Here is a 21,630-nt window from a genome sequence, read left to right on the forward strand (position 1 = left end):
ATTACTGAAATAATCAGAATACTGAAATTTATCTGCCTTTTAAGAGTTTAACCAGATTTGATTATCTGAATAAGAGTATTTGGATACAGTTCAAATTCCAGGGTACACAATTACATTCTGCTTATCATGAATCCCATTTGCCACTGCATATGGTTATTCTAATTACTCGAATGCTATTGTGTGCTCCTCTGCTGACAAGGGCTGACTGTGCTCCACACCAGACGAGGCTGGGAAAAGGGGGAGCACACAAATGTAATCATTTTCATACCCCAGTGGACACTATGCAACATACTTGTCTGCAAGGGACCTTACAGGTGCTTTTGGTAACAGAAGTGAGAAATGGTCTTGTTATCTCGAGAGAGAAAGACGTGATTTACCCAATCTGAAAAAAGAAGAGTCTGCTTTGGAAGAGCTTTGGTTTGCTTCTTCAGACAAGAACTACTGCTTCTGGTTTAAACTATAATTCTGGCCAAATGAAACACAATTGTAGTAAATCCTCCCCAGATGCAGATATAGCCACGTAGTTCCACAGGAGGCATTTTTTTTTCCTCTTGGGAGGTGCTAAGGCAGTAACTCTGCCTGTTGCTCGAGAAAGGGACTGCATTAATTAAGGTACCATTTTTTGGAGAGGATATTGGGACTTCTTCATGTCCCCAAGGCCTTCCTGGTACTTTCTACGTGCAGGTGCTCTGGTTTATCTCCAGTTACAGTAACTGCCTTCTATTTCTTTAAGTTCCCCTGCAACATCAAACCAGGTGAAGCATTCAGTACTTCCTGCCCTGAGCAATTTTGCAGCGGGTCTGTGCACTGTTATGCAGTCGCTGTGCCTCAGTGACAGATGAAGAGATCTCTGTGCACTCTGTATGGCACTTGGATCAAAGCTGCTGCATAAATGTAAGCTCCTTATCAACAAAGTGAGGAAAAGAATTCCTAAGAAACGTACAGGTAGAAGCTCCAATTAGTTTTTTCCATCCTAAAGGGAAGACACATTTCAAGGTTCTTCCCATCATTTTGTCAGACTCCAGTTTCACTCTAAAGCTTAATGAAGCGCAGTGAAATACGACCAACAGAAAAGAAATACAAATTAATGCTGAAAACACAATACAGTTCTTTTCAACAGGCTGAGCTGAAAAACAAAGGGGTGGGTGCAAGTATTGGAGCTGTAGTTAAAAAGAACAGGGGGTAGTTTAGCAAGGAACAAACTAAAGTAAATTAGTAAAATGTAAGAGCTATGCTGGTACTGACAGAAGTGCTGACTCTACCCATGCCCATGTTGGCATCCTCTCTGCAGCCACGTTGCTGTACCTCTTGTTGCAGAAGACAACAGCGATCAGGAGGCTTCCTTGGGCATGTTTACCCTGTCCCATAAAGCAGGGGCCACAGCGTCTCCAAGCCTGACAAGGCTGAGCTGACGCATGCCCACGCAGTGGCACAGCTACCCTATTTCTTTGCCAAGCACCAGGAAACCAGAAGCAACCAGAAGCAACCAGAAAACATGCTTAGCCACAAAATATAATGCAACAGTTCTCCCCACAGGGCAGCATCTTAGCCCCGTTTCTGATGGCACATTTCTAAAGTTTGCTTTCTAAGCATCCAGCCATGTTTTGATCAAGTCTCTCACCAAAGGGGGGAAAAAAAAAAGGATCTTGATTAGCAGGTCCCAACATAGCCAGTGAGAAACTACACTAAAATAATCTGTTTCCTCTTTTCTCTTCTTTGATCCAAATACTGATTTTCTAATCCAAAAATATGCTTTCAAACCCAAGTGTGGCGTCTCGTTTTGCAGCACATCTGCCCAATTCCCCTGCCATGGGCTTTTGGCACTCTAAAAGCAATGTCACCTGAAGTGCCAGCCTCTAGAAACATCCATGACAAATCCCAGGCTCTTCTCAGCATATTCTGCCAAAAGCCTGAAGTCTCCAAATGGCTTTACAGAGAAGAAACCACCACATATTATATTGGGAACTAGGTTTGACCAGCTCGTTTCTCCTTGGAGGTTAGACTAAAAGAGTTAATACTTTCTTTATAGCCATAACCATGGGAATCTGAAGCAGTGAATATTTACAGCATTTAAAAACCCCAAAACTCAAAAAACCAACACAGATTCTTAACAGCCCCTCTGGGAAAAACAACTTTTACTGTCACAACTAGATGCAATCTCCTCCTGCTTCTATCACAGCCCATGACAATACCCTACTCATTCCACTACTTATGAAATAACATCCACCAGCAAAGCCAAAGCAGAGGTAGGAACCAGCACCACATCCCAAAGGAGATCTTGACTCAAAGTCCATACCGTGGGTAGTATCCCACAACTAGGCTTCAATGTGGCCTTGCAGTACTCTCGCCTGAAAGAGATTTATCTATTACGCTCCTCAGTCACCTCTTACTGTCTGTGTTTTGAACATCCGGAACATCACTTGTGGACACATGTCAAGGGCCTTGTACATGTAGGTAACTGAGACCAGAATGGTGACACCCAACATTCACTCTATGATGTGGCAAAGGTAAACATACACCTCAAAACCAGCTGCCTTGCACATAAAGAGAGCCCAGCAGCAAAAGTCCTCCTGGAAACCACATATCTACTTTTATACCTTAATTTCCTATATATGCAGGAGGGGAATATTGACCACCGGTTTCTGTACCCAAACGCATGGTCACACAGACATGCCAAACTGTGCGGTTTGTTTTCTTATTAAAAGCAAGTTTCAATTCACAGGGAGAAAGAGGAGTAGTTAGAGCAAAATTTTGTTAGCAGAAGCCTTCTTTGACATCATTTTAGGCTTCTATAGTAAATAGAAAACACATAGAAAACCCTGGAAATTCAGCAAGAAAGAAAAACAACTTTTTTGGCCTGCGGCAGTGTGCGTCAAACCAGCCAAGTTCAAAAACAGAGAAATTGAAAAGTGGAAATGCAGACCAAATCTTGGGTAGAATTAACACTGAAAGCTGCTGGAAAGAAAGAGTCAGACTTTATTTTGAGTTTACAGCTGAATTATTTTCATATAGAATCTGTATATTGGGATTAAAAATCCCGACTTCTTCAAAAATACTAGTTCCACTTTCACAAGTTAAAAATGTTAGTTTTACACAGCAGGTTTTATACTGCCTGCTTCTATGGTGGGTTTTCTTCCTGCCCTACCTCTTCTTTGGAGTTTACAGCATGATTATTTTCCCTTCAAAACTATTTTCAAAGACATTAATACCATGAAATTGGAAGGAATGGGATTGTAAAGTAAACTACTTTTTGAGAGAGAATAGGAGTTGCAGGGCCAATGCCCTTCTCTGTTACAGAGCTGCAAGCCTGCAGTATGCCCAGTGATTCAAAGTTCCTTGATATCAAGGCGAACAGAAGCGTCTGTTCCTCTCACAAACAAATTGCCACCACTATGCAAAGAAAGAATGGATCCACGTTACTTTATAAATGAAACAATTTCATCTGCTTCCCGACACCCTCAGAACTAGACAGTCTAAGAGCACTTCCTACTGTATCCCCATAGCCAGACCTAGGCATAACAGAGCTGAGATTTAATTTCTCCAGTCTGATGTCAAATAACTCCCCCGTCCCATTTTACTCAGGCACAAATGAGTTGCTGTTTTGCACGAGTGTATTTTAACACTAACCAAAGCTGAAAACTGATACGATAATTGCAGAAAAAGATTTGCAGCTGTAATGTTATATTTCTTTAAAAAACAAAAAACAGAAGGGAGGAGGGAAGAAGGCATTAGACGAAAGGTACAAACAGCAAAGTTGATCATTGTCAGTTTAAATGCATAAACACAACCCTTTGTGCACTTGCCAGACAGACACATACCTATAGATACAAGCTTGTGTGGAATATGACCACAAGTTCGGATCTACGGGTTTGCGGCAACAGGCAGGGATCTCTTCTGCAATTTGCTAGGTTTGGGGGGTGGATTTTGTATTTAAAGAGGAAAACCATTTCTGCAAATGAAATTTCAGAGCTGTTAGGAAGTAGCAGCCTTCATTCTCCTCAGCACCTTAAAACTTCTCCTTTGGAGGATGGGGGGGGGGGTGGGTGGGTGGGAAGAGTTTCTTACTGACTTTGCTACAATTTCCTTCACTCCCATGTAACCCTTTGGAAAAAAAAAAAGCAGCAAAATAAAACAAATTTTAAAATAAATAAAAGAAAGCAAATCTGTGTTTCTGTCTCGCAAGTACTTTGCTGGAGAGAATCACCGATGATTACATAGCAATGGAGAATTAACAGCCAACATTGGAGGTATAGCGCTGACAGTGTAGCAAACAATCAAACAGCCAAGTTTTTGTTTGTAGAAAGATTTGCAATAGACAGGCATACCCTCACCCTGCAAAAAGTTATCTTGTTTCCATTCTGGCAGCCCCCTTAAAACAGACAGGAGAAACAACTGCGTAAGAGTTGTTTTAACTTCCAGAGAAGTCATTGCTGGTCTGGGGTTCTATTTTAATTCTATTTTAAAAGAAAAAGAACCCTTTCACTCTGCTAAACAATACAGAAATTTCCTCTCACTCCAGCTCTTTGCTCTCTCACTGCATTTCTCCCTAAAATGAGAGAGACAAATACAAAACTCCTTTAGGATTCTTCTACTAAGTCTTAAAAAGCAATCGTGGAGCAAAGTTTTGCCACTGCGAGCAAGAAGCGTCCCCTCCTTCCCCCAAAGTTTCCAAGTTTTCTTTCCTGCGTAACTAACATTTCCCATTAATGAAATCTTATTGGGTGGGCAACTGGTGGGGAATTAGGCTGAAAAGCAGGCTGGCTGTAAGCCTCCGCATAGAAGCGGTGAACAAAATCAGAGGCAGCGATTGTGGCTTAAAGTGTTCCACTTTCTACCTCTTGTCTTTCTTCAGAAGATAAACTATGTTCATGCAAGCTAATATTATTCTCTATAAAATGAAACGCTTGGAAAATAATTTTGCTATGTGGATGCTTTTAGAAAGTTTTCCCACTTCTCATGTAGGTTCTTAAAATAAATCACTTCAACCTTTCCAGCCTGGTAAGTACGCAATTAAAAAATACTATTTTCCTTTATTGGAATTACTGCTTGAGCTGGGTTACAAGAAACTCCTGTTCCATCCAGCAATAGAGATGTTAAACTTTCTCCATCTGTCCAAAGGTTATCTAAATTGATCAGCTAAGTTTAGATTCCTACGCTTATACTCCAATACCTACCTTAAAAGTGTCCAGCTTTCCAAAGTTTTCAGGACTCAAAATCCATGCCAAGAACAGGAGCTGCAGGGATTCAGGGTCTTTGAAAAAATCAGGACAACTTTCATGTTGGAGCCTAAATGCAATTTAGGAGCACCCAGAATTCAGCAAGCTCTAGCCCTGCAATAATTGTGCAGCGGTCAAGGCAATGGGTCAGGGAGCACGTGGTCCTGCAGACAGAACAGAGTCACATCATGCACAAATACACGTATTGTGCACTGCTTTGGAACCGAACTGCAAACGGAATATAACAAATGTTACCCTACCAAAAATAACCCAAGCTCTCCAACTACAAAGCTCATTTATTTCAGGGAACCTAAGATTCAAATTCAAATTGTCTTTTGACTCCTCTAATAGGGCCTAATTGGCACGGTATTAGGAGTCAGTAACATTGCTGCTGCATATACCAGTATTTCTTTCAACTGCAAGCGATTTTGCCATCAGACTTTTGCATGTCACCCCCATGTTATAATGCAATTCTGCATAAGACAGAGTATTTTCTTCATGAGTATATTCATTTTGATCCTAACATTCTTTACATTAATGTATGTATATGAAGGTAAGCTCATTTGCATGTCTCTGCTGGCAAAGAAATACTTTATTTTATTCATATGAGACAGGAAAAAAGCAATGACCACACTGAAGTACACATACTACATGGAGGTTAAATTTTTAATAGGTTTTCCCAGTTCAAAAACTTTCTTTCGCCCCCCTTAATAGCTCACAGTCTCATTTTCTAACCACTGGGATAGTTCAAGTCCACGAAGGAAACCAAGATGTAACATTTGGGTGGCCTGTACATACCTCCTTGTGGTATAGGACACGTGTCCTCAATTCTGACTGGTCTGAATGGAAGTTGCAGGCACCCAACGCACTTCAGCAACTGCTCTTTAGTACTGAATTATCTCAGTTCTTGTCAGAGGCAGAACCAAGCCTGACCTTCTAAAAGCCCACCACGTGCTCCTAAGGGCAGCTGTTAGGTGTTGACCCACACAGAAAATACGCCCTTTATTTAGTTGCCTAAACGAAGGCTGATCTCTGCTGCGGATCTGGCCAACCATCTCCTACTCCCTTGCTACCTGATTGGCTTTTACAAAACAAAAGGGAAGAACTAGTGTTAGGATCCATCGCCATAGCTTCACTAGTTAAAAAAAGAATGAGAGAAAAGGAGAAAACAGCAATAGCTCTCTCTAGAAAAGCACCTATATATGCCAAATAAATCACTCGGGCAGGTCCCCACTATAAATCTGACCGACCTTCTGCATTCCTGTGAGCCCTGGAGCCAGGCAGCTCGGTGGCACAGAGATTGCATTTAGTGGCACCTGTATGCTGTAAATTACGCGTATCCAGGAACCAACCTACTCCTTTTCATACATTTTGGAAAACATACTCATGGGCAGTTTTTGAGACAGTGAACTGATAAAGGCAGCAGCAAATGAAGGCGATTTTGTTAATGAACACTGCTTTTTTAAAGATGAATTTCACTCAAATCAGATATATTCAGGGACATCGAATGAGAGCCATAGATTACACAAGATCTGGGTTTTGAAACATTTCCCTACATTGATTAATCATACAGCTATTGTACCTTTTGAAAACCTGATGAACATATACACAGTGGCAGAAAATCCATGAGAGGCAAACAAATCAATCGTCTTCACACTGGATTTGTTTAGAATGTTAAGATTACAAACAAAAAGTTTCAACATGTACATTAAGGATCATATTATTTATATTAAGGATTGTGATATTCCTTCCACTATGCATACTTTGCTTCTCTATTAATTTTATAATATGTCAATGATCACAGGATCAACAAGGCTTTGGTACTAGAACCTGGGACAGCCAAAAAAGTAATACACTTTTGTTAGCATTAACCCAGTCTAAGACTGGTGTTCTATAGATTTATAGGCAAAGGAATATAGAAGGAAACATGTAGAAATAAAGTCTCTAAAGACATAACACTGGTTTTGGTCTGTGGGTGGTATTCTTGCAAACCACAAAGCATAAATGCCCTGTCCAGGAAAATCGATCATTATGGAATGCATTGTGTGCCTGAGTAAAAAGCTGTTTGCAACCATTTCATACTTCTGCCACGAAAATAAGGCAAATAAGAAACACGACTGCTACATAATTCCCATTCTTTCCCCCCAGCCCTTCTCCCCAGTTTTAACCCAAATCTATTTAGGCCTATAAATATATAGATATATATAGATTTATATGTATATTACACACACATGCTCTATCTTAGGTTAAAGACCCGCGTCAATAGATTTCTGTACTTCAAATGATTTTAAGAATTTATAAGGCAAAGGAAGATAGTGACTGGAGAATGTACGAGAAACCAAATTACCTCAGTAGCAGCATTTTACAAGATTTCCTATCGAATGTGCGCTGCCATATTGCTAGGCCCAACTCTTCAAGGAACACATTCTGGAAGACAAAATATTTAGGGATATTTTCACGGCATATTTTCAAGCAATAGATTCTACCTTTACTATATCCAGAGGCTCCAGCTTTAGAAGCAAAAGGAACAGGCAAGATCCTAAGAGACACATTATTCCCCTCTCCTGATATCCCAATTTAAGTATTTTTTTAAGGTTATTTTCTGTGTTACACCTTGGATCAATCCACTCCCTCCCCCACACAGTGAGTTAAATCTGTGGAAATAAAGCATTTCTTGTAACACAAACATTTAAGAAGTTTGCCAATACTATTACCACCAAAGCGATTAAGCAAAAGAAAGCAACGTGGAGGTTGCAACAGCAAATGCATTCCCTGCTAGTTAGTAACACGCATCAACTTCTTAAACTGATTAGTTATCATAGATAGATCCTTATCCAATTAAAGTTTGATAAAACAGAATCAAATAGGAGGATCGTTACCTGCTTTTGAGAAGGTTCACCAAGCAAGCATTTTAAGCTTTTTGACTCTTTTAACACTGATACAAGGAATAATTATTTCTCTCTGCCGATGCGATTGTTAAAAGAAGAGAAACCCCGGATTGTGGTGGCTTCGTGGATGCTATTCTTTTTGCACCACAGCAGGATTCTTGGCTGCCAGTCCAAGCTGCTTTCACTTGCCAAGTTTTAAGATGCCGGTTTTGCCTTTCATTTTATTGTTCCTTTCGCAACGTTAAAGACCGACTTAAAAAACCATGCACAGCTGCTATCGGGGAGGGGGGGGAACTATTTGAATTTAGCACAAGAATGGAGATGAGGAAGGAGCGCGCTGTGATGTAACCACAACGACACCCACAGAAATATTTCCAGTATTGGGGGGGACGGACTCACGCTCGGAATCCTGGCGTTTGCCTACAACACGGTTGGGATCTTAGTGTAAGAGAAGGGAATAATAAAAACGTCCAGACCTACGATCAACTGTAGTCACGTTAGAGGTGGAGGTTGATACTTCTGCCCCCCACCACCTATTTTCTAAATCCACTTTCTGCGGCTTAAGACTATTCTTTCTCATTGAGGATTTCTTCCAGGGGGTGCAGGGAAGCAGAGGTTGGGGAGCAGCCTAACAAAAGGATTCCCCCCCGCACACGGACTCCTACCCCACCCTTTCGCTGCTTCCCTCTGATAGGAGTTCACCCATGCCCAAACATCCCGGCCTTTCTTTTGACGCAATGCCACCGTGAAGAGACTCGACATCAAGGCGCAAAAGCTTCCATCAAAATTCACTCCCCGGCTGCGAATCCTTTCATCAAACACGTTCATGTATCGTAAGCGACTCATTTTATTTTTTTATTTTTAAAGAAATCGTGTAAAAGGAAAAGGTGGGAATAGATTTAAAAAAAAAAAAAAAACCCAACTTCTCTGTATATGAGTTGATTTATCTTATTTTACTTGATGTAGCAACAAAACTATTGGGACGGGTACCAAGGCTCAACTGCATTTAAATGAACAAACAGCAACAGAAAGTTGTTTGTGATCCTTCTCAGACTTTAACTATTCAAAGCGTTATGGTGGCTTATGCTCAATGTACATTAGAATGCATAGAATGATATAACTCCTTCATCAGACACACACAGAGCCAGTCTGTACAACTACTTCTTGATACAGATGTTGGAGGAACATATACTTCGTAGTTGTGTAAAGAAAAATCCCATTCGGGCATGGTTCCTTGAGTTCCCTGTGCAGACAGACCTACGTGCATATGAAATGCACCCAGGGTAGTCAGAATGGCTGGAGACGACTATTTTTCACAGTACATAGGTGACTGTTTATACAGCCTGCAAGCCAGAAAATGGAAGCTGTTTCAAACATACAATAATCGAGGGTGAAAACAGCCCTGACACCAGCTGTTACATGTGCAGAGGTTTACGGCTGACTTTACAGCAGAACTAACTGCAACTAGCGGAAGATGAATGCACCCCCCCCCATTTCATATTTTAAGAGAAAAAGAGAGACTTATAGTTTCGATGAACACCAACAGTCTTAAACAAAAGCAGCGTGAATTAATAAGGGGGAAGGAAAAACAGAAGCTTTGTTCTAAAGTGGAAGCATAAGATGTGAAATTTCAAAATCAGATGGCTTGGTCTGTGATTTCTTTCATTTAAATGAATTGATCTGTTGCTAAACTGCTGCTCTTGTGCCAAGAAACTTTTAACTCTTTAGGTTCAAAACTCCCCGTGTTTTGCTCTTTTCTCTCTCCTCCCAATCACTGCGACTAAATCAGAAAGCAGAAATTAAAAATAAAGGGGGAAATAAAAACCCAAGAGCATAAAAAGAATGGGGAATTAAACCCACAAGCACATACAGAACACAAAAGAGCCACAATATGGAGCGTATGGGGGCTTCCTTAGAACTTCTACTGTATAAACAACGTGATTCTTGTTCTTACAATGTTGCTAAAACTTGGAAAGGAGACAGAAAGGCCTTCAACCTTCACAATTCCACGTACAGTGAGAACTCCGGGGCAAACCCAACAGAAACAGGGCTAGCAGCAAGAAAAACAACAGAATCCCTGACCTAATTCATTGCAAACATTCACTTACCGAGAATGCCTTAAGCATTTCCAACAGAACCCCCTTTCCTACACATGTTCGCCTATGTGAAAAAGAATAAAAAAGCCCACTGAAAAGCTCTCAAAACCAACCCAAAAGGTAGCTGCTTTTGGTAAAATTTGGGTGAAAGTTCCTAGTGCTTTTCCAGTTTGTTTTGGATTTGGTTTGCCTACTTAAAAAAAAAAAACGAATAAAAAAATTGAATTAAAAAAATTGAAAATACTCATGTTGTAATTAGAGATAATTCCAGGGGAAAAATATTTATGTGTAGAGTAAAAAGAAATATATATCTGTACATCTCCCACTTTCCAGTTCTGCTGCAGTTCCCCCTAAACTGCTGCTGCTTGCTCCAATCTGCTGCCTGCTTAACAACGGAATGACAGGCAACATCTGTTTGTATAGCAGCCAAGATCAAGCCTTCAAAATTTTTTTGGCTCAGTTTCTTTTTTTTTTTTTCTATTTTTTTCTTTATTCTTTTTCTTTTTTTTTTTTTTTCCTCCCCCCTCCCCCCGGAAAGCTGTAAAAAAATAAAAAATAGAAGTCAAAGAAAAAGTAAAAGCGCACAGCAAGATCCTGAAAGCGACTCGAGTGAGGCAGCAACTATTTCCCCTTGAGTTATTTCAAGGTACAGTACTTCGAGGAGAACTCTTTCCTCTCTCTCCACCCGCTGTCACCTCCTCCCCTGCTCTCCCCACCCTACATCCTTCTCTCTTGCCCCACGCTATTAATAAAGGATCACACAAAGTGGGGAAAAAAAAGTAATAATCCAACGTACCTTGATCACTAAAAGGCCACTCCCTCCTATGCGGAGGGAGGGGGGTTCTTCAGTAGGCAACTAAAAAGGAACTGTATGGGGAGGGGAATAACGGGACGGTTTGGGGACCAGTGTTGCCACAATCCTCTCACTCTCTTTTTTTCCCCTCTCCTTTCCTCCATTTTACAGACTATGAAATATATATCGTGCATATTTTCAAAATAGATTGTTTCAAAACAAATAAATATGGGGAAAAATAAAAAAAAAAAAAAAATAAAAAAATCAGCCCAGCTCCAAATACAATTCAAATGACTAACAATGTCAGTCTACTGCCAATTCTGTGGCAAATCGGGAGAAAGCACAATAATTCCACATGCTGAGATGTGAACAACTGGAAAGCAACCAACTCTCTAGAAGTCACAATGAAAACTAGTACAGTGCCCCCACCCCCAGCCCCCTCTGCCATCCCTTTTGGAGTCTCCCCCTGTACCCTCCTCCCTCCAGGGATAAAAAAAAGATGGAAAAATAAGCCACTAATGTAACAAAAGGAAAAGGAGAAGGAAAAACAACAACAAGACCATCAACCGGAGCTATTTAAAAACTCAGGGAATGTTCTATTCACTGGCAATTTGGGACAACACTCCTGTGCACACACAAACACACACACCCCCCAAACCCCCCATGAAAAAAAAGACACCAAAAAATCAGAGAAGTTGCTAAGGAGACTTGTGTAAACTCAGAATACAGGCACATTTCTGGCCTTTCCCCCTATATTCCATCTCGTATTCCGATCACGCACCACTGCGGCACGATTGCACCAATGCACTGCATTAATCTTGGCCTTAAACGGGCTGACTGGCAAAGCAAACTGTGTGTATATATCATCTTTCAAACTTAACAAGTTAAAGGGAGAGAGGGTGGTGGTGGGTGGGGAGGGCTGGAGGGGGGGCGGGAACCTTCGTGCTGAATATAAAATATAGGAGCCGAGCTTAGTAAGGGAATTTTAAAGAGGAAGTGTTATCCAGGCGTGTATATATAAAGCTGCAAGCCTCCCCGAGCTTCCTTGCGTCTCTCTAGCTCCTCTCTCTCTCTCTCCCACTTCTCCTAACAAAATCCCCCATCCCCTGGCAGATGTCTGAATCCCTGCCAGATCTAACAATGTCAGACCCACTCGCTGCCACCAGACATTGGGGCTGCAGACTACCTCATTCTCTCAGCACAGTGGGGTCGTGTATACATATTAAACAACCCTTCTGATTTCTTTTTGCTTTCAGTCCCTGATGTGCGTGTTCCTAAACTATACATTTAGGGATCATATTTTCACCTTCTACTTTTAGGAGGGGCAGATTAAATCAAAGCCCAAACCATTCATGTCGCTGCACAGCACAATCCATTCCACAATCCATTCCCTTTGGCTGCGACGAAATTAAACTTGGGGGTTTATGGGGTTTTTTTCTGTTCCTTGTTATTTGGGTGCAGGAAATACATCTCTTTAAGTGCTCCTTCCATCTCTCACGATCTCAAATCCTCTCCCACTGACAGACAGCTTGGTACAGTCATTCAACACCTGCCTTTTGCTTGTTTTGTACACTGCATTTCACTAGACAAGGATTTCAATCCTTCCATGAGGAATCCAGTAATCTACAAATTCAACGGTGGCACATACAGGAAAAGCCAATTTCATGGGCTGTGCCTTGGAGCTAGTCCTAGAGCATTACTCTGCTTTCAGGTCTAACTGAGGGCTTCTATTGAAGGCAGCATATTCCAGAAGGAGAACCCAAACCACCCTAATGAGCATCATCTTCACTTTATACCTGGGCCAGCAAAAGCACAGAGGTGAATCCATTTGCTCAGCCTCAAGAGGGTTTCCATGCCAGAGCTGAGAGTGATCCCTGCCTTCGTTTCAGCACAGTCAATGTCACATCATGATGCCACCCCATCCAGGAGAAGCATCGTCATGCGTTGGGCATACAGGGTCAGATGCTAATTCCCTGCTGTAGTACTTGCTATTCACGTGAGGGACTTGAACCCTGTACTATGGCAGGGGTGAAGGTGCTGAACAGCCACACATCCCATGGGCTTTGTCTCAGCTTCAGCATAAGATGCAAACAGATAACTGTGACTAATGCTCTTGACAAGGCATAAAGGAGAGACAATATGGAAATCTGAAAGAAAAAGTATAGTTGGACTCCGAGCATCATGTGGAGAAAGGAGAGGCTGGCCATCAAGAACAACTCTACTGGTATCTTCCACTTAATCTAATGACAGTCTTGGTCTTAAGACTATTATCACAGCACCCGGTGGGGCCAAATCTGGCAGCGTGCTTTCCTTTCAGCTCCAAATGACAGTGTGAGGGCATTACTAACAGAGGAGAAAATTATCAAGTTCTAATCACTAAATCTGGGCTCCAAAGCAAGTGAATCTGTGGCACTGCACAGAAGTTAGAGAATGAAATATGCATCTTCAAGTGCCTCTCAGTGGGTTAGTGCTCAGGTGGCTATAGAGCCATCCTGAACCTTGCTCCCTGAAATTCAGAGGTGTCTAGCATTGCCTCCACTTGTCATTTCTCATTCCTGTTCCATAGATCTACTGGAAATTGGAACATTTGACTCACCTGACTGCTTATCTTTGTTTAAGAAGAACCATCTGAAACAAAAATACCAAATGAACAAGTTAAAACTACACATTTAAGAGAAAGGTTTGGCTGTTGCCCCAGCAGATAAGGAAAAAGTAGAAATCATCATAAAAATATTATTTCTCATATATTAGTGTTTTTCCAAGTTAAACGAAAGCACAAGAGATAAATATTTCCCTTTCCCTAGCTTTCTGAGTTCCTTTGTACAGTGAGATGCTCCAAGCCCAACAATGTGGAGCCAAAGCATCTGCCTGCAGGACACCAAGAGCTCAGGTCCACACACTTAGGAATGACTGAAATGAGGTTTAAGATGATGTTGCATCTTTACTGCTTCTGAAGGAGGTTATTACTTTTACAGCAAAGCCAGGAGAAGGAATCATGCCACAGCTTCTCATAAGTGACAATGAAAAAATGGGCGATTTTAACTTAAAACCAGCGAAGGAAATGGTATAGACCTAACCAGGCACTGCACTGGGTTAGTGGCTGCTCACACACTTCTCTCCTTTGGGTGAGAGCTGCCTGCAGACACTCAGACCTTCAACCAGCCCAGTTGAGCTGGGAAGAGGATATTTGCCTTTGCCTCTAACAAGCCATCTGTAGTTTGCCTTTGAAAACCTCCTACTGCGAAGCAGACATATCCAGCTCTGCTGAGGCTGATTTAGTCTTCCATCACCGAGGCAGACAACTGAGCCCCAAGCAGCTCTGCCTAAAGGAATAAGCTCAATACTGGGCAAAGATCTGAGTACACTTACTGCACCTGCACCACTGCTGTCAAAATCCATACTGGCTACAGAGCAGGCCAGTGTGTGCGCATAGCCTGGACACAACTTGAGCATCTTTCCAAGGAAAAGAGAATCGTAGGTCTCACACCACTAGGCAGATATTAAACACACCATCCGGCCTAGTAAGACTGGGTATTTGCAAGGCACCAGTACGGATAGAAAATTGGGAAGTAGTAAGACAAGGTAGAAGAGGCAAAAATAGGCTAAAGCCACTGCAGATGCAATACCAGGTTCGTTACCTGCTTTCCCAATTCTGAGCCCTAAGGTTTTCAGAGGGAGTTCTAGTGTTGAGGTTGACTAAGTGGGGCTACATCTTTGTTTTGGTTGCAAATTTGAAGCCACTATTTTTATCCACAAGTCCCCCAAAGCATCTGTTTCTCTCTAGCTATTTAAGACTTCCTTTTATAAGACCTAGTTAGAGGTATATCATTATTTTTAAATGCTACTCTTTGCAGTCACACTTATATTTTATCATCATTACATGTGTCATTATCTGTGTATTTGAACTGTGTAATTTGAAGATGAGGAGATAAAATCCTTGCAGGGGGTCTGAGAGTTACTTCCCCTTGAGCAAATATTTTGGGATAATACCTACCATTTGGTACAAGCTAGTGCATTCCCAATGAAAGGAAAAGCAATCCTTTTACAGGTCACGCTTTAAAGTCACCTAGAGAAAGAAACTGTTTGGCAGCATCCACAGGGTAGGCTAAATCCCCAGCAGAGAAGGAGGATACCCCACTCGTTCCTAGGTTGTAGTCAAGGCACAGCCATCTAGGAAAATCTGTACAAATATCATCTGCTTTCACAGGAAACACTATTCACAGCGAGATCTGTTTCTCCCAAGGAGTAAAAGATGGGGATATATCAAACTGTTTCAGGACTGGACTTTAAGACTGAAGACAGTATGTCTTATTTAAGGAGCTACATGGAGTCACAATTACAGCAGACCTGTCAGAGCAGTAGTTTTGGAACACTTAAGGGTTCGTATAATGCGATGTAAATGCAACTCAGGCCATTTAATTTAGGAGGCCACTTGTGTTTAGCTGTTTCTGTAACTGATCTACCTTGCTGCTACTAACGGCTATGGGGATTTTTTATTGCCTCATCACCGCTGTCCCCAAGTGATAGGCAAGTAAATGAGATCCACTCCAATCTCTTCCTATAATAGACAAAACACACACTTTTATTACTTGACAACCAAGGTCCATCATCTGAGAGACTGTATAGCACCAACAGTGGGATGTTACCTCAACATTGGCAAAGCACCAGGAAACATCTGGGTCTAATCTGAGACACAGACACAATCAGGTGTGATGTCTAAAATTACATTTCAAGGGGAACAATCAGATGTGCCATGCAACCAGCAACAAGACATGTAGAATTCCAGTTCCTGACAAGCAATGGCCCCAGTGTGACCTAAGACTGTGTTGGACTTGATATTGTACTTGGATCTAAAGCTGCTACAGTGTCTAAGAGTCGGTCAAGTGCATGAAGTGGTGAACAGAGTCACATTTGTTATAAATGGTTTGGGTTACATTTTTCACATCTGTCAAGGTTTTCTAGCAAGAGATTTTGTCTTATATGTACCCTATATATAGGTATAAAAATATATATATATATAGATTGCTAGAAATCCTAAAAAGAAAAAGCCTACCTTCTTCCATCCTGAAGCCAAAGCTGTGACAGAGACCAGCCAGGACAAGCAAAGGTAAATTTTAAACAGAATAGTAATGGTTCACTGGGAGTGAGAGCAACCTCACACAGTTTGTAGGTGAGCAAAACACAGTGGGGGACAAATTCTACTATCCAAACCCAGTTCACAGCTGCTTATTCAAAAAGCTGCTACCACGTGAAAGCTCAATAAGGGAAACCCAACCCCAGGGTCCCAGGCTGAATAATGCACTCAAGGATTTGCAGCTTTGTTTGCATTACCAACGTGCCACATCATGCCAAGGGAACGCATCAAGAAGTGGACAGATCATCTTCATCAGGCATCAGCACACCCTGGCTGATGCTGGAAGACATGCAGGGCACTGAGACCACGGTGAGTGCACACAGCTCACCCAGGCTGCCCAGCCCTACCCAGAGCTGCCACTGCCTGCCATGTGCCCCCCGGGAGAAGGTGTGCACACACCTACACATTCCTTCTGCATTATTCCATGGAAGGCTCATTCCTTTGGCCACCGATTCACTGAGCTCCGAGCGAGCAGCCCTCTGAAAGCCAGCGCAAAGGCAAAAAGCTTGGCTGGCATCTCCTTTGATTTGAAAGTGAGGTATAAATCATGCAAGAAGGATATTTTGTTATATGTTGCTGTCATGTTTTATATGACTCCAAACCTTCAAACAAGAAACACTACCCCCTAATACAGGAAAACTGATTCTGTATATTATTCTAGACACACAAACCTACAAGTAGGTACAAATGAATTAAGTATGAAATAGATGTTGATACAGCTAACTGAAGTCTCCAGTAACTGTCTTTCCCTCCTTCCTAATATGAAGCTGGCAAGTGTCCATATCAGGTATCAGGGAGACAAACGTTCAACCCAGTCTTCTCCATCAGATTTTCACCGTCATTTGTGAAGCACTTCTGATTATTGGAATCCACTTATTTGGACAAGTGCTGTGTTTATAACTTACTAAAATACAGCTATGTAAGCATACAAAATCTATTCTTCTTCACCAGCCTTTTAGCATTGCTCGTTGACATTCATTCCTGGGGCGTCTAACTGTACCCAGAGAAAAATGTACCCTAAGTACCCTAAAATGTACTTCATTTCCCAGTGTTACTCCCCCTCAACCACCCTCAACCAGACTGTTCCTCACTGCCATCAGGCTGAGTAAATAGCATTAATCATTGTGTCCTTCAAACTTGGCGGAGCTTTTGTGCCCTTACTTCAAATTCTGAACAGTTTCCCCTTTGTTGGTGTATGGGGCTAGAACACTATTTTAACCCTGAAGTTAAGACCTTCAGAAAACTACCTGTACCGTCAATCAGGATCTTTCACTATTGCAACTTCGCTACTGAGATCAGGAGAGCAGAGCATGACATTTTACAGGCAGGGGATGGAAGCACAGAGAGAAGGCAAGATTTTCAGAAGCTGACAGAGGAAGTGCACAACAGAGCCTGGAATTTATCTCACATCTCTTGGTTCCAGCCCAAATGCTTAAACCACAAGATCATCCTTCAGGCCTAGGACACCAACAGAATCTTTAACTCTCGCATTGGAAGATCCTGAAGCATTTTCAGTAGTTGTTTTGTAGCAGAGGTGGCCTCCAACCTTGGACAAGAACTAATCTGAGTGCCCAATGCTCTAAGAGATACACAGAGTTTGGGACCTGTCTGTTCGATAAGAGCCCATGCTTTTTAATATCCGATTTGGGCATTTCACACCCCGGATGTGACATAGCACTCCACATATTTCTGCCTCAGCTGTGCTATGACAGTTTGCTGGGATCCGAAAATGGTGAAAGAGTTTTTTCCAAATACAGTAGCTTACTGAGAGTCTCCCTTGCCACCCCTTCCCTGTACGACCTCAAACAGCAGGGAAATGAAACAACCACAGCTTTAGGGGTACTGTAAAGTAGTGAGTAAAATTGCAAAAATCACTTGGAAAGAGAATATTTAAGCACAAACCAACAAGTTTTCTTGGAGAAGATTTGCAGGGAGGAAGAAGGGAGGTCATCTACTGTGCAAAACATTGCTTTTCAGTATAAAAATACAGTAACCCCATTTCCCTTCAACACAGAACCAGCCAGAAAATAAAAAGGAAACATGTTGATTATCATAGCAAGAGTGATGGCTGGGGAGGGAAAGAAGGAGGGATAAGAAACATGTGCCTACATGCTCAATACCAAAGCAAGAAGACTTGAAGCGAAGCAGATGTATATCTGAAAGCAACTAGCCTTACTGGGAGGGGGGCGGAACTTGACCCTTATGGCCTCTTGTCCATCTCCTCTTTGGCCTGAGACTAGAGAAAGGACAAGTGGAACAAACGGGGTCACAGCTTAGCACTTACCATAGAGCCACCTAATAGGGAAAAAACTGCCTCTTTCAGATTCAAACGACTTAAAGAGAAATTGTTCCACCACTTCAGCTTTTTTGGCTGCATGTCCCCTTAGAACAGAGTGCAGTGAGCATTTTATCTCATCTCCATTTTCTAAATCTAGGTCACCTCAATCTGTGGCTGTGCTGCTAGTGATATGTCTATGATTTGCCACAGCCCTGGCTTGAAGTAACTCATCAGCAACTTAGGAAATGCTAAATGGCAAGCAGCATCTAGCAAATGGAGGGGCATTGTTATAACCCAGTTTCTGCACAGTTACTGAAGGAGACGGATCACCTACCTTTGTAGGCTCACTCTAGGAGAAAGCCTCAAGGCCCAAAATCAAAAGCCAATGTATCTTCGGCTGCTGGACACAGCAACAGCAAAATGCATCATTCATGACCCCCATGCTATTCCAGTACGGCTACAAAACTTACAACTTGCCTCCAGTAAGAGGAAACGGGGATGGAACAGAGTGAGAAAGCTGTTCACACATTGATGTCAAGCTTTCTGGAGATATCCTCAGGTCTCTCTTTGAGACACTTGGCAGATCTAAGACCAGCATAATTGAAGGAAAAAAATTCAACCTGAAACCAGCCTCACAGGTCAAGAAATGGAGTCTTTTTCCTTTCCTCATGTGGGATTACCGCTTGAAAAGGCCTAAAGGATGAACACGTAGAAGATGGTCTCCTTTGTCACAGCAATGTCTATTGCTACAAACTGAAAGAAGGAGAAGTGCTTTCAGACCTGCTTTAGATTAGGAAGAGACAGGAGAAATGAAAAGAGCATCTGACACCAAAATAAAACTATTTTGGTCACTGCCATCTCCCTTATTCTAAATGAAGCAATTGTGGGCTACGTTTGTTTTGCATTCATAATTAGCAGACAGAACAGATGGCAAAGGCGTCACTTAAAGCCACACGTCCGACAAAATAACCCAGGCTGCCAGTGCAATTTTTCACTAGGAACAAGGAATACTTTCCCCTCTTCTTCCCATTGAAACATATCCCAAAGAAATGAGGCCAGCAAATGTTTGCATCAAGTAGGGGATTCACCGCAAAAAGGAATCCATTGTGTTTTGGAGTGTGTTGATTACTGGCTGAGTGAGGAAGAAAAGGGCAATAGCAAATGGATTGCTAAGAGAACAAAAAATAGGAATGGAAACTAGTGATACATTGCCAGCAATATAACAAGGGGCTCAAATAAACATATACTCTCTCCTCCCTTCAGTCTTGTGGTTCAGGCATAGGCTGGAAGTCAGGACATCTGTGTTTCATTTAAAAGACAGCTGAATAGGAGAATCTATATCAGTGAAGGTATCTGGTGTCCCACACCCATACCTGATGCCTTCTCTATTAAATGCACTTATCCTCTCAATATCTATCTCCACTTAAGGATGCTGGAACACTCACTAACAAACAAGCAAGGCACAAAGTTTAACGCATCACCCATTGCATGCAGACAGTTCATAACTAGGGCCAAGAGAGACTATTTTCACTAGAAATCTAGAGTGTAAAATGCATGTCTGGCACTCCCATCCTATTTTCTCTGCCACAAACACAGGCAAGGAATGAGATAAAAAAACCCCAAACCACATACTATTTGCTGAAAGCATTGAAATGCTGCTCCTTGGTCTATTGGATGTACTGTGTTTGGTATGTGACACCCAGAATGCAGGTATGTGAACATCTCAGAGGAAGAACTCCTCTAGGCAATCTTTCCTGAGAGCCTATCTCATGTCACCAACTCCCTCTGTTAAGTTCTCAACCTTCTACAAAGCCCCAACAATTTAATCACGCTGAATATCCCTGCTTGTTGGAAAGAAAAAGGAGAGACAGATACAAATATAGTTTTGTTCCTTTTATAGCCTTGTGAGGTCCTTTGACAGCCTTGCTGATGGACTACAAGAGGATTTTGGCATACTTTTCTCCGAGTACTATGGATAAGCTGTTCCTAGCATGCATGGCTGAGCAGTATCAGGACACAGACTGATGGGCAATATAAGAAACATCATGAGCCTTGCCTCACTGCTATTGCAAATGCGCTAGTAATCGTGAGCTTCCATAGCTGCTGCAGTCTCGAAACCTTGTCTCTGATGCTATTAGGATGCTAATAATTGTGAGTCTTGTCCAGCTATCACAGCCACAGGCCTCCTCTCTCAGACACTGCAAATGTGCTAATAACTGTGTGCCTCAATAGCTACCGCAGTGTAGAACTCTGCGCTCTCCAATGTTGTAAATACACTAATAACAATGATGCTCAATACCACTTTAGCCTGCTCAGCTGATCCTCAGCGAAAGAACAATGCCTAGAGAAAGAGCATAGAGCTCTAGGAAAGAGCACAGGCTTAAGGAAAAAGGATAGGTGCCTAGGAAAGAGCACAGACCTTCTCTTTCTTTAGAAAGAGAAGAGACTGCAGTCCCTAGAAAAGCACGTAACCTAGGACAGAGCTCAGCAGGACTCAGTGTGCTGAAAGACGGAGCACAGCTGCCTGATATGCTGCCTGCAGCACTCACCTAGCAGAGGGGAAGCCTGGGCTCCCATCCCTGTTTTGAGGACTATGTATACATTCTGCATTAAATAGTCAGCAATTAAAATGCACAAACAGTCCTCCAAGCTGTAATCTCAATATAAATAGTCACTGAAATAAAACAATTCGCTAGTCAAATCATTAGTACAATCACTGGAGGAGGTAGGAAGGTGAATACCCGCCTTAAGACTCTGCCTCTGTCAATACTTAGTTATTCATGCAAAGTGGAACAGCATTGTAAGCTGGAGTTTGGCACACGTTCCTGCAAGCTGGATGTGGTTCAAATTTCCTCAAGGTAGGGGAGGTAATCGAACCAGGGTGTCCCACATCTGAGGTGACCACATGAACTCCTGAGATGCTTGAAGAAAAGAAGATGCTACCGAGACTGCTGCTGCTGCCTACTACTCTTCCTTCACCTGGTCAGCTTTTAAAGCTCTGCATTTTGCTATGTGAAAGCTCAAAGCAAACCTATCATGTTAAGCAGGGGTGAAAATAGTGTGGTGGTAAAAGATTCCCTTTTTGGGGGGAGGAAATGTAGACTTTTCCCCCTAAGTCCCTGATTCTGTCACTGATCTCCTTTACACCCCCTCTAAAAATAGCCCATTATTCACACAGATTAATCCCACTGAAGCCAAGGGTAGTTATAAGACTTCTGAAAACTT

At 42.1% G+C, this 21,630-nt stretch overlaps 1 protein-coding gene across 5 annotated transcripts in view; it reads right to left on the reverse strand.

Moving 5' to 3' along the window:
• LOC115616258 overlaps positions 1–21,630 on the reverse strand; it is an 88,748-nt gene that overhangs the window by 31,526 nt on the left and 35,592 nt on the right. For 3 of the 5 annotated variants that reach the window (XR_003994251.1, XR_003994252.1, XR_003994250.1), the window contains 2 exons: positions 7,564–7,643; positions 5,175–5,380 (listed from right to left, as the gene is read on the reverse strand). The exons of 1 other annotated variant lie outside the window; for it this stretch is intronic. The gene's annotated coding sequence lies outside the window, so the exon portion shown is untranslated. Of the gene's footprint in view, positions 1–5,174; positions 5,381–7,563; positions 7,644–8,095; positions 8,450–21,630 lie in introns of those variants that run through there. One more of the 5 variants, XR_003994254.1, reaches the window with a different exon arrangement.

Source organism: Strigops habroptila, chromosome 17 (assembly GCF_004027225.2).
Source record: "Strigops habroptila isolate Jane chromosome 17, bStrHab1.2.pri, whole genome shotgun sequence".
NCBI lineage: Eukaryota > Metazoa > Chordata > Aves > Psittaciformes > Psittacidae > Strigops > Strigops habroptila.